Source organism: Triturus cristatus, chromosome 5_1, assembly GCF_964204655.1.
Source record: "Triturus cristatus chromosome 5_1, aTriCri1.1, whole genome shotgun sequence".
In the NCBI taxonomy this organism is placed as follows: Eukaryota; Metazoa; Chordata; class Amphibia; order Caudata; family Salamandridae; genus Triturus; species Triturus cristatus.
Window position 1 is genome coordinate 389,838,481 of NC_140587.1, and position 16,720 is coordinate 389,855,200.

Here is a 16,720-nt window from a genome sequence, read left to right on the forward strand (position 1 = left end):
GACGTACCTGCTTCGTGAAGAGCAGTGTTCCGGAGTGGTGCTCCAGTAAGGCAAGAACGGAGGTAGGTCGAGTCGTTACTCCCTGGGCCGTGTCTTGCCCCATCGTCACCTGTGAAGGACCCGGAAGCTCTACCGGTCAACCATTGAGCTTCGCTTTTTGACTCGGCTGAGTCCAAGCGCAGTGGCGCTTTTGCTGGTTGGAGTCGTAACTCCCAGCCCGACCAGAGACACAGGGACTGCCAGCTGTAACGCACACCAGGAGGTGTTTGCCGCGTTACAGACTCGGAAGTCCACAGGATCGATCGAGCGGCTGCTCTCGGTTCAGTCTTCTTGCTTGTGATTGGGGTATCGGTGACGCATCACCAGGAGGTGACTCCGCGTCCCAGTGCAGCCTGAGGAAGAGGTTGAGCGGCTGCTCCCTTCAGGTAGAGACCCCGGCTGGGTGTTTCCCTGACTCCTCGATTCTCCCCAACACTCTTCGTGCCCCTCACAGCCTACCGATTGGCATTGTCGGCCATTTCATTTCTGCCCTCTGTTGGCATACGCCGGGATCGGCGTATATGCAGAGGACGGTTAGGACCATCCGTGCTGTGGGCTGGTAACGTACTTAGCCTGGAGGATTCCAGTGACTATAACTTTTGTTTGTTCTTTGTATTTTATTTGCCTTCATTAAAAGAACTAACCCTTCACAAGTGGTTGCGTCCTCATTGTCGTGTCTGTTAACCGATCCTGAGACGTTCAGGGCGTTACAAAATATCCGACCTTAATAACACTAACAGTCTCCCGGTCGATAACAGACATGGCAACACTTGATGATGTGCTGGCTGCTTTAGCGGCCATGCAAGTTGAAGTGGCTGCCTCTAGGCAAGAAACAGCCGATGTAAAAGCCAGACTGGATGCTATCTAATTGGACCCGCTCACGCCCAGCACCTCCCTCACGAACCAGACCCCTGCGGTAGTAGTGGAAATGCCGGTAGCCATCCCCTTGGCAACACCAGAGAGGTACAGTGGGGATCCTAACACAGTGCAGGTATTCCTCACACAAGTGGCGCTACATTTATCGTGCAAACCAAAGGCGTTCCCCACGAGTCAGGCTCGTGTGGCTTTCCTTATATCCTATTTGGCTGGAAACGCGGCACAATGGGTCGTACCTCTGGTGAGCAGGGACGACCCCCTCTTATGTGATTGGGGTGCTTTACGCGAGGAATTCCTGAAGGTATTCGACAGAAGGGCTGACTCGTACACGGCGGACCGTGAAATGCTTGAGTTGAGACAGGGATCCAACGACCTGGTGCAGTATCTCAACGCGTTCCGAAGGCTGGTTGCGGAAACCAAGTGGCCTGTTGCTAAACAGACGGCGCTCTTCCATCAAGGGCTGTGCGATGAGCTCAAGGACGCCGTGGCTCATATTGACCCTCAACCCAAGACATGTGAGGGCCTTATCAACCTGGTATTACGGCTGGAACATAGGCTAAGTGAAAGAAAGGGGGATGATTGGAGAAAAGGAAAATCCCTTCCATCCTATGTGACGGTGGGAAGTCCTGAAACTTCCACCGCATCCAAGGGAGAACCCATGGACATCAGCGCAATACGAGCGAGCCTCACAGCCACGGAGAAAGAGTCACGCCGTAAACAAGGATTGTGCCTATATTGTGGCAAAAAAGGCCACTACGTACGTGAATGCCCTGCCAAACCGAAGACGTCACGTTATCGGGCCAACCGGTCAGTAACAGCCGTGGTGGACATACCGGCGGAAAACTAGAGGACTCCAAGACCAGAGAAGGGGCATCTCGGAGTCACTCATCCATCCCTTCACTTTCCAACTCGGTCACTAAGGGACAACGACACCTGTTTATCACGGTGCACGTGGGAGTGCATGACCAGTGGATACCCGTTGTGGCCATGGTGGATTCAGGGGCCACTGGCATGTTTATGGACCACAACGAGGCATGCAGGCTAGGGCTAGTGCTTCTTCCCAAAGCAGTACCCGAAGACGTCTATGCGGTAGACGGAAGGCGATTGGTGACGGGGCCCATCGGACAGCACACGGGGGTCCTTCCGATGAGATATGGGAGGAACCATTTGGAACAAATCGATTTTAACATCATCCGAGCGCCCCAATATGGCGTCATATTGGGATTGCCGTGGCTACAGAAACACAACCCCTTTGTGGATTGGCCAACACATCGCATCGAAATGACGTCACCGTATTGCATCCTGCATTGTGGAATAAGAACGGAATCCCTTGACGCAGATGAGAGCGGGAGTCAGACGGTGGCTACAGCGGCAGAAAAAGATGTGGCTCTCCCCCAGGCTTATCACAGTTTTGAGGATGTATTTGATGAGGTGAAGGCGGAAGTGCTACCACCACATAGACAGTTTGACTGCCAGATCGACCTGGTGCCAGGGGCCAGCGTTCCCAGCGGCAGGCTGTATGCCCTGACGGAGCCTGAAAACGTGCATCTCCGGGGGTACCTGGATAAACTCCTCAAGCTAGGATTCATCCGCCCGTCCAAGTCTCCGGCCGCCTCGCCGCTCTTCTTCATCCCGAAGGCTAATGGGGAGCTGAGAGCCTGTGTGGACTTTAGGGCATTGAATGCGATAACCATAAAAAATCGGTACCCCTTGCCTCTCATCAGTGTACTTCTGGAACAGGTCAAGAAAGCTCGTATCTACACCAAGTTGGATTTGAAAGGGGCATACCATCTGGTGCGCATGAGGGACGGAGACGAGTGGAAGACCGCCTTTAAGACCAGGTTCGGCCTTTTTGAGTACCTCGTCATGCCGTTCGGTCTGTGCAACGCCCCGGCAGCCTTTCAGTACTTTTTGAATGAGGTATTCAGAGAGGAGTTGGATATCTACGTGGTCGTATATATCGACGACATCCTCATCTATTCGTCCAGTGTGGAGGAGCACGTACACCACGTCAAAGCTGTGCTCCAAAAGCTGAGGGAAAACATGCTGTTTTGTAAACTCAGCAAGTGTGACTTCCACGTCACATCCGTGGAATTCCTCGGAGTGATGCTGAGTCCCGAGGGACAGGAGATGGCAGAACGAAAGATCAAGGCGGTGAAAGAATGGCCGGTGCCCCAAAGCGTGAAGGACGTCCAAAGTTTCATTGGCTTCGCCAACTTTTACAGGCGGTTTATAGATGGATTTTCAGGAGTGGTGGCCCCAATCACACAGCTACTGAGGAAGTCCAAGGAGTTTGTCTGGTCCCCTGAAGCGAACAAAGCCTTTGAGGCCCTGAAAAGCGCCTTTGGTAAGGCGCCGGTGTTGGCTCACCCCGATCCGGATCTCCCCTACGTGGTGGAAGCGGACGCGTCGGATGTGGCGCTGGGGGCTATCTTGTCCCAACGCAACCACGACACAGGGGTGCTTCATCCCGTTGCGTACATGTCCCGCAAACTCAACGACGCCGAACGCAACTACCATATTGCGGAGAAGGAGCTTCTCGCAATCAAGGACGCCTTCACCGAATGGAGGCATTGGTTGATGGGGGCAAGACATGTGGTATCGGTGTACACGGACCATCGGAACCTACATTTCATGACGGCCACCAGACACCTTTCTCCCAGGCAGCTGCGGTGGATGATCTTCTTTGCGGGGTTCAACTTCCGCATCACATATCGGCCGGGGACGGAAAACCGGAAGGCGGACGCCCTGTCCCGTCAATCTGCAGTTAAGGAACCATTGCCTGCAACCGAGCGTTCCATCATTTCCCCGAGGATGGTATTGGGGGTTATCCAACCGGATACTTTCCTGAGGGGAATAAAGAGAGCGATCAGGTCATTCGCATGGCGGAGGTGGCTCCTCAGTCACAGAGAATGGCAGCTGAAGGACGGGATACCCCTGAAGGGCAGGTGCCTATTGATACCCACGCCTAGGCTAAGGAAACAAGCATTCATCTGGTGCCATGACTCTCCATGCGCAGGTCATTTGGGCTTTGAAAAAACGGTGGCTAGCATGGGACGGCATTTCTGGTGGCCAACCATGAGAGTGGATGTCAGGAGGTGGGGACAGGAGTGTCCTACGTGTGCTACCATGAAGGCCGACCATGGCCGAACCCAAGGGCTCTTACATCCACTTCCGACCCCGGATAGACCATGGGATAGCATATCACTGGACTTCGTGGTGGGCCTACCGGTAGACCAGGGGATGACGGCAATACTGGTGGTGGTGGATTACTTGACGAAAATGGGGCACTTCATCCCCTGCAAGAGAGTCCCTACGGCCGGGGAATTGGCGTCACTACTCCTAAAGAATGTGGTACGACTGCATGGATTACCTGGGGTGATCGTGTCGGACCGGGGGTCGCAGTTTACTGCGCAATTCTGGAAGACTTGGTGCACTGCGCTGCATGTTAAGACCGCCCTGTCCACCAGCTACCACCCTCAAACGGACGGCCAAACCGAGCGCCTGAACCAAACGCTCAAACAGTATCTGCGATGTTTTGTGGACCAGGGCAGGGAAGAATGGGTCGACTTGCAATGGGTTGCAGAGATAGCCTATAACAACGCCACTCACAGCTCCACACAGTCATCTCCGTTCTATAGCAACTATGGCCAACATCCCAGGTTCTTGCCATTTCTACATCCGTTCAGAGAGGACAGGATTCCCGCCACAGCGGACAGGGTGGCACACATAAAAGACACGTTGATGCGCTCAAGGGCTGTCGTAATAGAGGCCAAGAGAAGATACAAGGCTGCGGCAGATAGGAAGAGAAGGCCCGGGCCACTGTACCGCACTGGAGACTACGTCTGGATATCCACAAGAAACATGAGGTTTCGAAAGAACAGTGTGTTCCATCCCAAGTACATGGGCCCCTATCGAATTACCAGGTGTATGGGTCCCGTGAACGTGAAGGTGTGCTTGCCCCAGTCATTGCGGATACACCCTGTCTTTCATGTATCATTGCTCAAACCAGCACCCTCCAAGCCGTCTGGGACACCTAGGCCGGTATGCGTGGAGTCGGAGGTGGAGTATGAAGTGTCGGGCATACGGGCATCCAAATGGCGCAGGGGGAAGCTGTGGTACCTGGTTGCGTGGAAAGGCTATGGCCCGGAGGAGCATTCATGGGAACCGGCTGAAGGGGTTCATGCTCCGCGCTTGGTCTCCTTGTTCCATCGGCGTTTTCCTGCCAGCGCTGGACCCGTGGGGAGCCGCTGAGAGGGAGGATGTACTGTCAAGAATTCCTGTCATACAAGGGAAACACGCCCTTATGTAAACAGGAGAGCTGTTACATAACTCAAGGGAAACACGCCCTTATGTAAACAGGAGAGCTGTTAGATAACTCAAGGGAAACACGCCCTTATGTAAACAGGAGAGCTGTTACATAACTCAAGGGAAACACGCCCTTATGTAAACAGGAGAGCTGTTACATAACTCAAGGGAAACACGCCCTTATGTAAACAGGAGAGCTGTTACATAACTCAAGGAAAACACGCCCTATAAAGGGAGGAACCGGGAGGTACAAGGCTGTCGGATATTGTGTTTACACCGACGTACCTGCTTCGTGAAGAGCAGTGTTCCGGAGTGGTGCTCCAGTAAGGCAAGAACGGAGGTAGGTCGAGTCGTTACTCCCTGGGCCGTGTCTTGCCCCATCGTCACCTGTGAAGGACCCGGAAGCTCTACCGGTCAACCATTGAGCTTCGCTTTTTGACTCGGCTGAGTCCAAGCGCAGTGGCGCTTTTGCTGGTTGGAGTCGTAACTCCCAGCCCGACCAGAGACACAGGGACTGCCAGCTGTAACGCACACCAGGAGGTGTTTGCCGCGTTACAGACTCGGAAGTCCACAGGATCGATCGAGCGGCTGCTCTCGGTTCAGTCTTCTTGCTTGTGATTGGGGTATCGGTGACGCATCACCAGGAGGTGACTCCGCGTCCCAGTGCAGCCTGAGGAAGAGGTTGAGCGGCTGCTCCCTTCAGGTAGAGACCCCGGCTGGGTGTTTCCCTGACTCCTCGATTCTCCCCAACACTCTTCGTGCCCCTCACAGCCTACCGATTGGCATTGTCGGCCATTTCATTTCTGCCCTCTGTTGGCATACGCCGGGATCGGCGTATATGCAGAGGACGGTTAGGACCATCCGTGCTGTGGGCTGGTAACGTACTTAGCCTGGAGGATTCCAGTGACTATAACTTTTGTTTGTTCTTTGTATTTTATTTGCCTTCATTAAAAGAACTAACCCTTCACAAGTGGTTGCGTCCTCATTGTCGTGTCTGTTAAACGATCCTGAGACGTTCAGGGCGTTACAGATTCTAGGAAGAATGTCAAGGTGGTTGAGTTGTTGGTTGGTGATTGTGTAAGAGTGAAGAAGCCTGTTCATGTGAGGAAGGCTGGTTCCAAGTTTGGCCCTCCTATTGAGGTGGTAAAAGTCATGGGTGATTATGTGAAGCTGACGAGTGGCCAGTGGTGGAACAAATGTTTTTTAGTGAAATCTAGTGTGATTGATGAACCATCTTGCAGTAAGAGTCTGGGTGGTGTCTCTCATGACAGTCAGACTGTTTTGAAATGTAGTTCTAGGATTAGAAAGGTTCCTGCACGTTATAGAGTCTGATTATCTACAATTGTGTCTGTTTCTTCAGAGGAACTGTTATTATACTGTGTATTTTGACATTAAGTATTTATTGCACATTCTGGTGTTTTACTTTTCTTGTTCTATATGCTCCGGCTCTTTATAGTTGCTTCTCTCCTCTCTTTTCTTCTCTTTTCTCTTTCCCTGTTCTATTTCTTTCTTTCTTTATATTTTTAGGAAAGACCCAAGTAGTAGCTCATGCTGCGTTTATGAAGAATGTTTATCGGTGCAGAACCTCTCTGCGTGAGTGTTCTGCACCGAGCGTAGAGCAAAGGTCAGTTGGTGGTTGTCGACGCCGCGACTGCTTTGCCCTTGATGGCTCAGCTGATGATATTTAAGTAAATAGCACTTACCTGTTCCGGTTTCCATGTGTCTTCCCTCGTTACGACATACTATCTCTTTTTTTAGCTTTGTTGCCTTCCAGATTAAACATTTTAGTGAGCCACAGGCATCCTTCTTTTTAGAAACGGCTCATTTAAAGAAATGCAGCTTGTTGTGACAACGGGTTTAGTCAGAACAAACCCGAAGTTGATCTAGGCCTAGGTTGTAGATCTTGGTATTGTATGCAACATCCTAAATGTTGTACACTGCTGAAGATTTTTTACAAATGACAAATTTACCTAAAGTCACAAGTGGCAAGAATTTGGACTTGACAACGCGACGCAGTAGAAATAGTGATAAGGAGCGCATTTTTTGCCACGGTGATCAAATCAAAAGTTAAAGATTTTAGTGTAGATTTTAAAGCTGCAATATGTTGCCTAAGGCTAGCTAATCAAATATTAAAATTAAGGGCCAGATGTACAACAATTTGATTTTGCGGGTATCTAATTGCGGTTTTTTGTGACACACAGTTGCTTAGTTTGTACCACAAATGACTCCTAATGACCCTGTCAAATACCTACTTGAGGTCAACAAAGCACGAATAGTTAACAGACTTACTTGCAATAGGTTGTCAGCTTTTATAGTTAATGCACAAATGTTAGCCAAACTTCCTGTAGAGAGTAGAAATATTATTCGATTAATTAGCACAAGTACCTGCTTGAGGGTTCATTCTTCTACCACCCTTACAATATTTTGGTGAAAACATTTGCTTAGGCGTCTAAAAGGGCTATGAGTATATAACTAGATGAAATTGTGGTTGTTTGTTTTTTGTAGATTGTTTGGAGAATTAAACCTTCCCAAGATTCCAAAACTACTCGAGTTTGGAAGCAGCTGTTAAATAATAGGCATAAAAGACTGGTCCAAAAGTCAAAATCATGGTTACTTAATTTGGGGAGAAGGCTTTTGGGACCCAATGCACTATCTACTCTGGAGAATATAATAACATGAGCAATATTTCTATCATTGAACAAGTCTAGTGCCTCTACTTTGCCTGGAGTCATTTATTTCACATGTTAGTATAGCAAATGATCACCAAAAGTATAGATACAGTTTACATGGAAACAATAAATGCAACTCAAGGCGTTAAAGAAAGATGGAATTAGTAAACACAGAGGAGAGGTGAAGTACCCCCTGATGTAGATTATAAGGATATTGCAAGTAACAGAAAAGTTCCATAACGATATAGCGGAACGAGGCCGAAGGCCCAGTTCCTTTATAAGGAACTCCGAGGTGATTTGCAATAGCCTTATTATGCACTCCAGGGGTTACTTTATCCCATATAATACCTGATCACAACCTCACCTTTCCGACAAACCATTTAAAACCCTGGTGCATAGCACTTTCACATGAAATGTTTGCAAACATGAAGAATAAAAATAAAACATTTAGTGCAAAATTAAACTCACCAAAAACCTGATAGATATTTGTTATAAACAGATAATAGAAACAGTTCAATACAAGTTAGTTTTCAAAAAAACTTAAGTTGCTCAGAATGTGTAGGAGCATGCAGAACAATTCTAGCTTTTCAAAGGAGTTCAAAAGATAAACATATTACCTCTGCGTATCTCTGCTTGTCATTGCAAGCTATTAAAAAAGAGCAGAAGAAAACAAAAGCAGAGGTCCTTTTTTGTTGCAATAAACAGCTACTTCAGTTATGCTCCATGACCTGACCTGCCTTTCATCTTGGCAGCTGACTCTTACAGCAGGCATTGCGACGTCACAACTCGACTGTAATACCTTAGATTAGTTGAGTTCGGACCTCTTTTCTTTATAAATGGCTATTCTTCTTCTTCTAAGTGTGCAACTAGTCAGCAATTATAAAGAAATTAGACGATCATTTATACAGGGATTACAGAATCCCATGTATCATACACTGCATAATTAGTTTATGGACAAGAAGGAATAATGGGAAAGGAGGTGATGTGAGGGATGAAAGGAGTTAGAGTGTGAAGAAGAAGCATATGGGAATAGAGAAAAGGGATAGGGGGATTGAACAAGCTTAGTAGAGAAGAGTGAAAAAGTCAAGGGTGGAGAAAAGTGAAGAAGAGAGGGTAGAAATGGGAAGAATAAAGAAAGATGGCCCACACCTGAGAAAGAATGCTGCAAAGAATGCAGAGGGTGTTTATAGAAGAAGGTTTTCCTTGCTTGTAAGATTCATTCTTCCTCCTTAGATCTTGAATACTTTGAACAAATGGAGCGCTTTGAATTTGATTCTGGCCTCAATAGGAAGCCAGTGCAATTCAGAGGGCAATGGGGAAAGGTGGCCACAATTTTTGGCAGTGGAAAGCAGTCTGGTTTCTTTAGAAGCATAAGAACCCCTGCTAGAACCACATTACCAAAGTTCAGTGGAGAAAGAATTAGAACATGTGCAGCTCACAGACTCGTCTTCTTTCAACGTATTTTCAAATAACCTGAACTATTTTTCGAAATTGTTGCCAGAGATCTTAAATAGTTGTCCGTAATATTTCACTGCAGGCTCTTTTGGGGATATAAAATTTCGCTTTTATAGACTTTTATCAAATCCCTCTGCTTTGGTTATCTGCTTTAGTTTGTAAGGTAATCTATTTAAGGTTCGGGGTTCTTTATTTATCGGTTTCTTTTTGGTTCAAAGTGAAAGTGAGAACCAAGTTTAATTAAGTTAAGCATCGGGGTTCTCCACCTCTGCATGGACCAGTATGAAAATTGTCTGTCAATAAACCTGTTACTGTTTTCCATTTCTTAATCTGATTGTGTCACTCAAGTCGTCATGTCCACATTAGGTTAATGTAATTTGTTTGCATAGTAAAAAAAAACATGAAAACATATCAGTGTTTTCAAACCATGTCATTCTTCCTAATTTTTCAGCAAGCAAATTAGCAAGTGGCTGAGTTTCCAGTACCACAGATGCATTTGGCATGTCAACTGAGAATATTTGGAGAATATGCTCGATTTCAGATTGCTTTATCATTTTTAAACTTACTAACTAAGTGAAAAAGGAAAGATTAACCATTATATAACCTAACACTGCGGGGCAAATTTACAAGCCCCTTGTGCCACTTTTGCGTCACTTTTCCCATGTTAAAAAGGACGCAAACATGGCGCAAAGGGCTTGTAAATAAGCCCCTGTATGTATACTACAGGATGAATTAGAGGGTAACATTGGTTTATCGGTCAGGAATCTTCCATTCAGTACCGTAAGGCTAAACGTGTGATAAGTACATATTAACCTCTTCAATGCCCGTGACGAGCTGGTCTCGTCATGGGCCGCGGTTGCGCTGTGCCCATGACGAGACCAGCTCGTCACAAACCCCGCCCGCTAATGAAACGGCCGGCACAGGGCGGGGAAAGGGGCGGGCACTGAAGGGGTTAAAGATACACCAAGAGCATGCTTTTTTAAACATTTTGACTTCTGTGGACCCTCTCCTAATAACTACTACATGCTAGATATCCTGCCATAAGTGATTGCTAACACTTTGAAATAATTAATTTGACACTCAAGCAAAATATATACAAAATATTAATGGTAGGTTGAAGCTTTTCAAAATTTGTCTTTTGCATGATGTACCTCCAGATGTTAGTGTTGACTGTTTTTGCCATTGGTAGAACTCGGTGCACTATACCCCTATTAACCAGTGATAAAGTGCCTGTGCTCCCCCTTTCAACATAATGAAATTGGCATAGCCCAAATTTGCATACTTAACTTATCTACGCGTCCCTAAGGTCGGGTACCTAAAATGTACCAAGGCCTGTAATTAAATATCACCAATGGATTGCAGCATGCATTGTGCCATCCACTGCTGTGCCAGGCAGGCAGGTCTACCATGAGTAGAACAGTGGTGCAGGTTTTAACTGCAAATTTGGACATTCAAAATAAATCCTTTGACACGCCTAAATCTGCTTTAAAAATATAAATAGGCTACCCCTAAGAAGTTAGGTCACAATTAAGTAGTCCTCATTGCCTATTAAGGCAGAGTGCATGGTATTTAAAAATAGAACAAGTAAAAGTTTAATGTCAAACATGTCCTTAGAGTGAAAAGGCCCAAAAGGTTATTTTCACTGCAGCAGAATTCACTGTTCCATTGGAAAGAATCCGGATACAATATTACATGTAATAGGAATATCTTCAGTTAGAAAACAGATACAGAATAATTCTTGGACTTTTTAAACTATAATTTTAAGCCCAATTATTGTTAAAGTCAGATTTGTAGTAAATATTTTAGAACACATAGTTTTCAAAATGTGCTTGTTACCTGCCGAAAATCTGTAAAAGTTCATTTACATGAGCTTCCAACTGCTACCCAGGAGCTGAATACCCCTCTTAATGAGATGTGAACTTGCTCCCAGAGAGGAGATAATGGCCTTGGATGTGGGAAGGTGTTCTGTGTCTGTGGCAGGAAGACAATCTGGACTGTGACCAGGAATGTATCTAACTTTAAAGGTGCTTTCATTGTCACAGGCAGATGTAGCCACCACTTGGGCCTACCCATTCGTTTCCGATTCTAGCCAGTCTTGAACCAGGCCAAGTGGGAGAGAAGATTCCCCCAACACTGGTTTAGAGTGACCACAGAGGAGGGGTTGCCTATTTTCCTGGCCACACCTTTAGGGTGGGCAGTAGGAGCTCTGCAAAATTGAAGAAAGGTTCTGCCATGTTGCTTTTTGTGATTGTTTGCAGTAAATCCTACAGGAAGTGCTGCAAAAATTTGGAGAGTCACTCCAGGGACATTTTGCCCCACCAGCTAAGGAGTGGCCAGATGTTAATTCCTTCCACAGGTTGGCATTGGGCATACATGTGGCCAGAACCTTACTCAGATCACTTCTGGAACAGAAGGCACTGAGCCTGCAGTATGTGACTTGAGAAAAACCTGAAGACTAGATCTGCTCTCCCTCTTGTACCTAGTACAAACAAGAGGACTCCAAGGGTCACATGGCCAACTGCCTGTTTTTGTCAAGTATTCTCATCCCTAATCCCTTCAGATTACAGGCCAGGGTGAGTTATATTTGCAGGTGCCTGCTTACAGAAGAAGAAGTGGTTGACCACTAAGCTGTTCGGTCCCCACAAACCCAATCCCCCATATGTCCCTAGCCCTGCTTTCCTGCCTATATATACAAGACCAAAGTGTTGATGATGAGATTCCTGGGTCATGGTGAATAGTTATCCCTTGGTACTGCTATGTAGCTCCCGTGAGGCGCCTTCTCAACAATTTGTGTGCACTTTGTAATGATAACATTTATGAGGCTGTGGCAATGTGTTTTTCGCCTCATGCAACATTGAACATCAACTACACCAACTGAGGCAAAAGTAATGAATATTTACTACAGACAGTTTTTGAATATAACACTTTGTTGTGTTCTGGTATTAGGTCTTTTTTTTTGCTAAAAGATATGTGGGAGGAGAGTTCCTAATCAGTAAATTTGATGTGGCCCTGGTGTGAAGGCCTGTTTTTTCTTTAGCCCTCTGTCCCTCACTTGGCTTCACAGCACAGGGCTGTATATATCATTAGTGATGCAGGTGCAGTGGCACCAAGTACCAGGGGTATGAGGGGTGATCTAACCCTAATTATGGCTGTTTTACTATCCTTCTCTTCCTTGCTTGCTTTGTGGCACCAGTGCCCCCTTGCTGTTCCAGTGTTGGGACTCAGAGTAATGACCCAATGGAGGGAGAAATTAAGGCACAGGAGGCACCTGAGTTTAGGTCTTAAATACATTATGGAGGGGGATGGGGCAAAACGGGGTCCATGTTTTAAACAAAGGGCAGAGGACACAGCTTGCTTTGCAAAGCCGTAGCTATCATTAAAGAAGCTGTTGCAGTGGTGCTGGGTCTTTGAGGTGTGACGGATGCACTCATCACACTTACTATTACTATTGTCTCACTTTATAAAAGAGGCAAAGGGTGTTATTTTCCATGATAGCAATCGGACTGAGGCACCCCTACTGCAAAGAGGGTGGCAAAAGGTGGGAGCTCACGTGATTTCTGAAAGATACAGAGAGTCTTTTTAAGATTGGAGAGACAGCTAGGCACAGTGGGTAAGATGTGAAATAGGCAAAAGAGACTGCCTGCTGCTCAAATCTGCAAATATCAGTGCAGCAGCTGCAATTGAAATAGGGCCCTGGATTGTGAGAGGCACACAACACCCCAATTATGGGGATAGTGTTTTGGGTACATTTGTTTTTGTTTCATGAATTTACTCTTGCATAAGTCTCTCATCTGGTGCGAATTCTAAACTACAGAAAATGATCTCATAAACCTCACTCACTGCACTTAGTCCTAACCCTCCCGCTCCCCCAATCCCTGTTATAAAGTTTTGTGGTGGGGTGCCTGACTTGAAAACATTTTGCTTAGGGAACTGAGCAAACATATTTGAAGGCCTCTGTTCTAGCATATCACCCTCTTCTTTGCTCCAAATGTATGCTTTCTTTTTGTTGGAGGATACCAGTGCCTCAATCATCAAACGCCCATACTACATTCTGTTAGCTGTATCTATTCTGCTCTAAAATATTCTATAAATTAAGTTTTTATCCTTAGATTGAACCCTGTGAACTGCTCATACGAATCAAGCTAAGGATAAAAACTTACTTTATAGAACATTTACTATTTATGTGTATATACTTTAATAACCTTCTATTAAAAATTTATTTTCTCAGCAGTTGCAGACCCCTCTTGACTAGGCATAGTGTACCCCAGGGGTCCACAGACCTCAGATGAAGAACTACTGCTCTAGGGGGTGTTTATTTGTGTGTGTAACCTACTTATCCATTGAGCCACATTATATTCAAATTTCAAGTCAGTAATAATCTGCTGCAAATCGATTATCAAACAATTCCCTAATATGTGTTAGATTAATGTATATGTTTATGAGCAAGATAGTTTTTTCACCTAAGGTGGGCATGTTTTTTTTTTTTAATCAAAAGCACTAATATAAAGGTTTCTACTTTCATCAGTTTGACCATCAAATGACAATGCCTGCCCTTTGAGTGCTATTCTCTGATAAAGATTATAGTGTCCAATATAACCAGATTGCTTCAACTTGCTTTTCCATCATGTCTCTCGCAAAAATATGAAATCAATGTGTTGTAATCAAAGATTTACAAGCAATGACAATATCTGAAATTCGAATAGGACTAGACTTCTAGAATACACATTTATTGCATGGGAAATATGGCACTTTCATACCTCTTTCCACCATGGACTTTTCTTTTTTTCTGGTCCTTGACTGTTTATGATCACTGGTTGCAGTCTTGGTGTTGCAGGCAGATTCCTCCTAGGTGTGAGATTACAATAATTTGAGATTTAGTTTGTAGTCTCCCTCTTCTATTAAAATAGTTGGTGACTTGCTAGACCAAGCACGCCTCTAAGATTTTGACTGGGAAGTAGATATGAAGTGTTATGTTATATTAGTTAAATTTGTAGAATGCAATAACTACCTGTGAGGGTATCCAGGTGCTTAAGCAAGTGTGTGGGCGTGTGGTCCCCACTGAATTATTTATAGAGCCAGTCCTTCAGCCTTTTGTGGAACTCAAGAAGTGGGGAGGAGGTCCTGATGTGTGAGAGGAGGGTATCCATGTATTGGGTACGATGCTCTGCTTTTGTGAATGCTGGGGTGAGAGCGAGAGTGAGGCAGACGAGGGGGTGCAAGTGAGAGTACAGCAGAGCATAGGTGTCTGACAGGCTGGTGTACTAGTCCAATGTTGTGTAAAGCTTTGTATGTGTGCGTGAGGAGATTGTATTGGCTGTGCTTGTGATTGGAGAGTCAGCTCCTTGAGGTGCAGTTTGTTGTGAGTGTGGCACAGGAGGTCCAATATGAGTCTTGGGGTGGCGGTCTGGATGGTCTGAAGTCTTTGTAAGAGCTGTTTGGAAATTCTGCCTAAAGTGCATTGTCACAGTCGAGCCTGCTTGTGGTGAGTGCTTGCATGACTGTCTATCAAGTGTTCTGTGGCAGCCACTTGAAGATCTTTCATAGCAGGCATACCATGTGGAAGCAGTCGGTGCTCACTGCGTTGACTTGTGCCGTCATGGTGAGCTTGTCATCTAGGATGATCCACAGATTTCTTAGTGGGTGTTGGTCCTAGCTCTGATGGCCACCTCATAGAGTCCCATTGGGAGGTTTTTCTTCCGTAGACCACTTTCTTGTCTAAAGTGAGCTTCAAGAAGTGGGTCCCCACCCAGTCTGCTACCATGGTTATGCAGTTGGTGAAGTTGGTTCTGATGGTGATTGTCTTGTCCTTTAAGGAAAAGATGAGGTGGGTGTTGCTTCCATATGAGATGATGGTGATGTCTTGGGATGGGATGATGTTGGCTAGTGGGGCCATATAGACATTGAACAGTTTTTGATATATTCCCTGGGGACCACTTAGAGCAGATTCTTGGTCTCTGATGTGAATGGTGGCTGTCTGACCCTTTGGGTTCTTCCCATGAGGAATGAGGAGATTCAGTTGAATACAGATCTTTGGATGGCTATGTTGTGGAGTCTTCTGATGGAGTGTTGTGGGAAACATTGGTGAAGGCAGCAAACAGTTCAAGTAGGATGAGGGCTGTTGTTTCTTCTCCAGGAAGGTACTGATGTTGGTGGCCACAATGAGAGCTGTTTTGATGCTGTGGTTCTTCCTGAATCTAGATTGAGTGTGGTGAAGCTTGAGGTGGGTTAAGAGTTGTTTGCTGATAGCCTTCCCGGTTACTTTAGCTGGGTAGGAAGCAGGAAGATCGGATGGAAGTTGCACAGTTGGTACAGGTTGGCTGATGCTTTTTTGAGAAGGATGCTTACTTCTGTATGTTTCCAGTTATCCGGGAATATGGCAAACGTGACGGAGGTGTTGATAGTGTTGATAATGTGGGTGGGAGAAGTACTGATTAAGTTTTACTTAAAATATTATGCTTCTACAAGTTCTTTACATTTATTCCAGTGACCTATTTATTGGCATCTGAGAGATATGAGTGTTATACATGTTTTTTTTAAACTTTCTGATTAAAGTTGAATTTTCAGTAGACATTTTGCTGGCCATGTTTGCAATGTTTTCTCTTTCCCATGATGATTGCATATTATATATTGTTCTAAATAGTGTAATCAGAGAAAAGCTCTTCATGGACTAAAAATTGAGGTCAAGCAAGCTGGAATCATTGATGGTCCCAAAGTCACAGTCCAGTGAACCCCAAAGGTAGGCAGAGGTAAAAGTAGATGGCACTTTATTCTCTATTTGTGGCAGTGTGGGCGAGCAGTAAGGCGTTATTAGAGGGTAGTGTTAAGCAGTTGTTGTACACACTCAGGTAAGAAATGATGTCACACACTCAAAGACTGAATTCAGACCAATTTGTTTGTATCAAAAATATTATTTAGTTATTTTATTTCTAGAACCAAGCCAAGCCTGGTGCAGGTAGGTGAAATAATGCTTTGCAAGTTTTTATGCAGTGAATTACAGTTGAATGTAGGTTCAAATGCAGTAGTTGATTTACGAGTAAGTCAACAGTTCCAAATTACTTTTCAGTTATTTACAGATTACAGTGCACATTACTTATTGGATTACTTTTTAAGTTACTTTTGCTAACCAGTGTGATATGCCTAGATATCACACTGGGACATCTCCTAGACAAAAGTCAAGTAATACAGTTTTGTATATTTGTAATTTTTCAAGTTTTCATACAAATTAACTCCACACTTTTAAAGAAAAGCAGTCAATGCAATCCTATGGAAGGAAATGAAGTTATCGGTTTACAGGTAAGTACATTGTTGTGGGACTTGATATTCTGGAGTTAGCACCAGGGTTCCCCCAGGGTCATGGGTGAACTCTTCAAGCA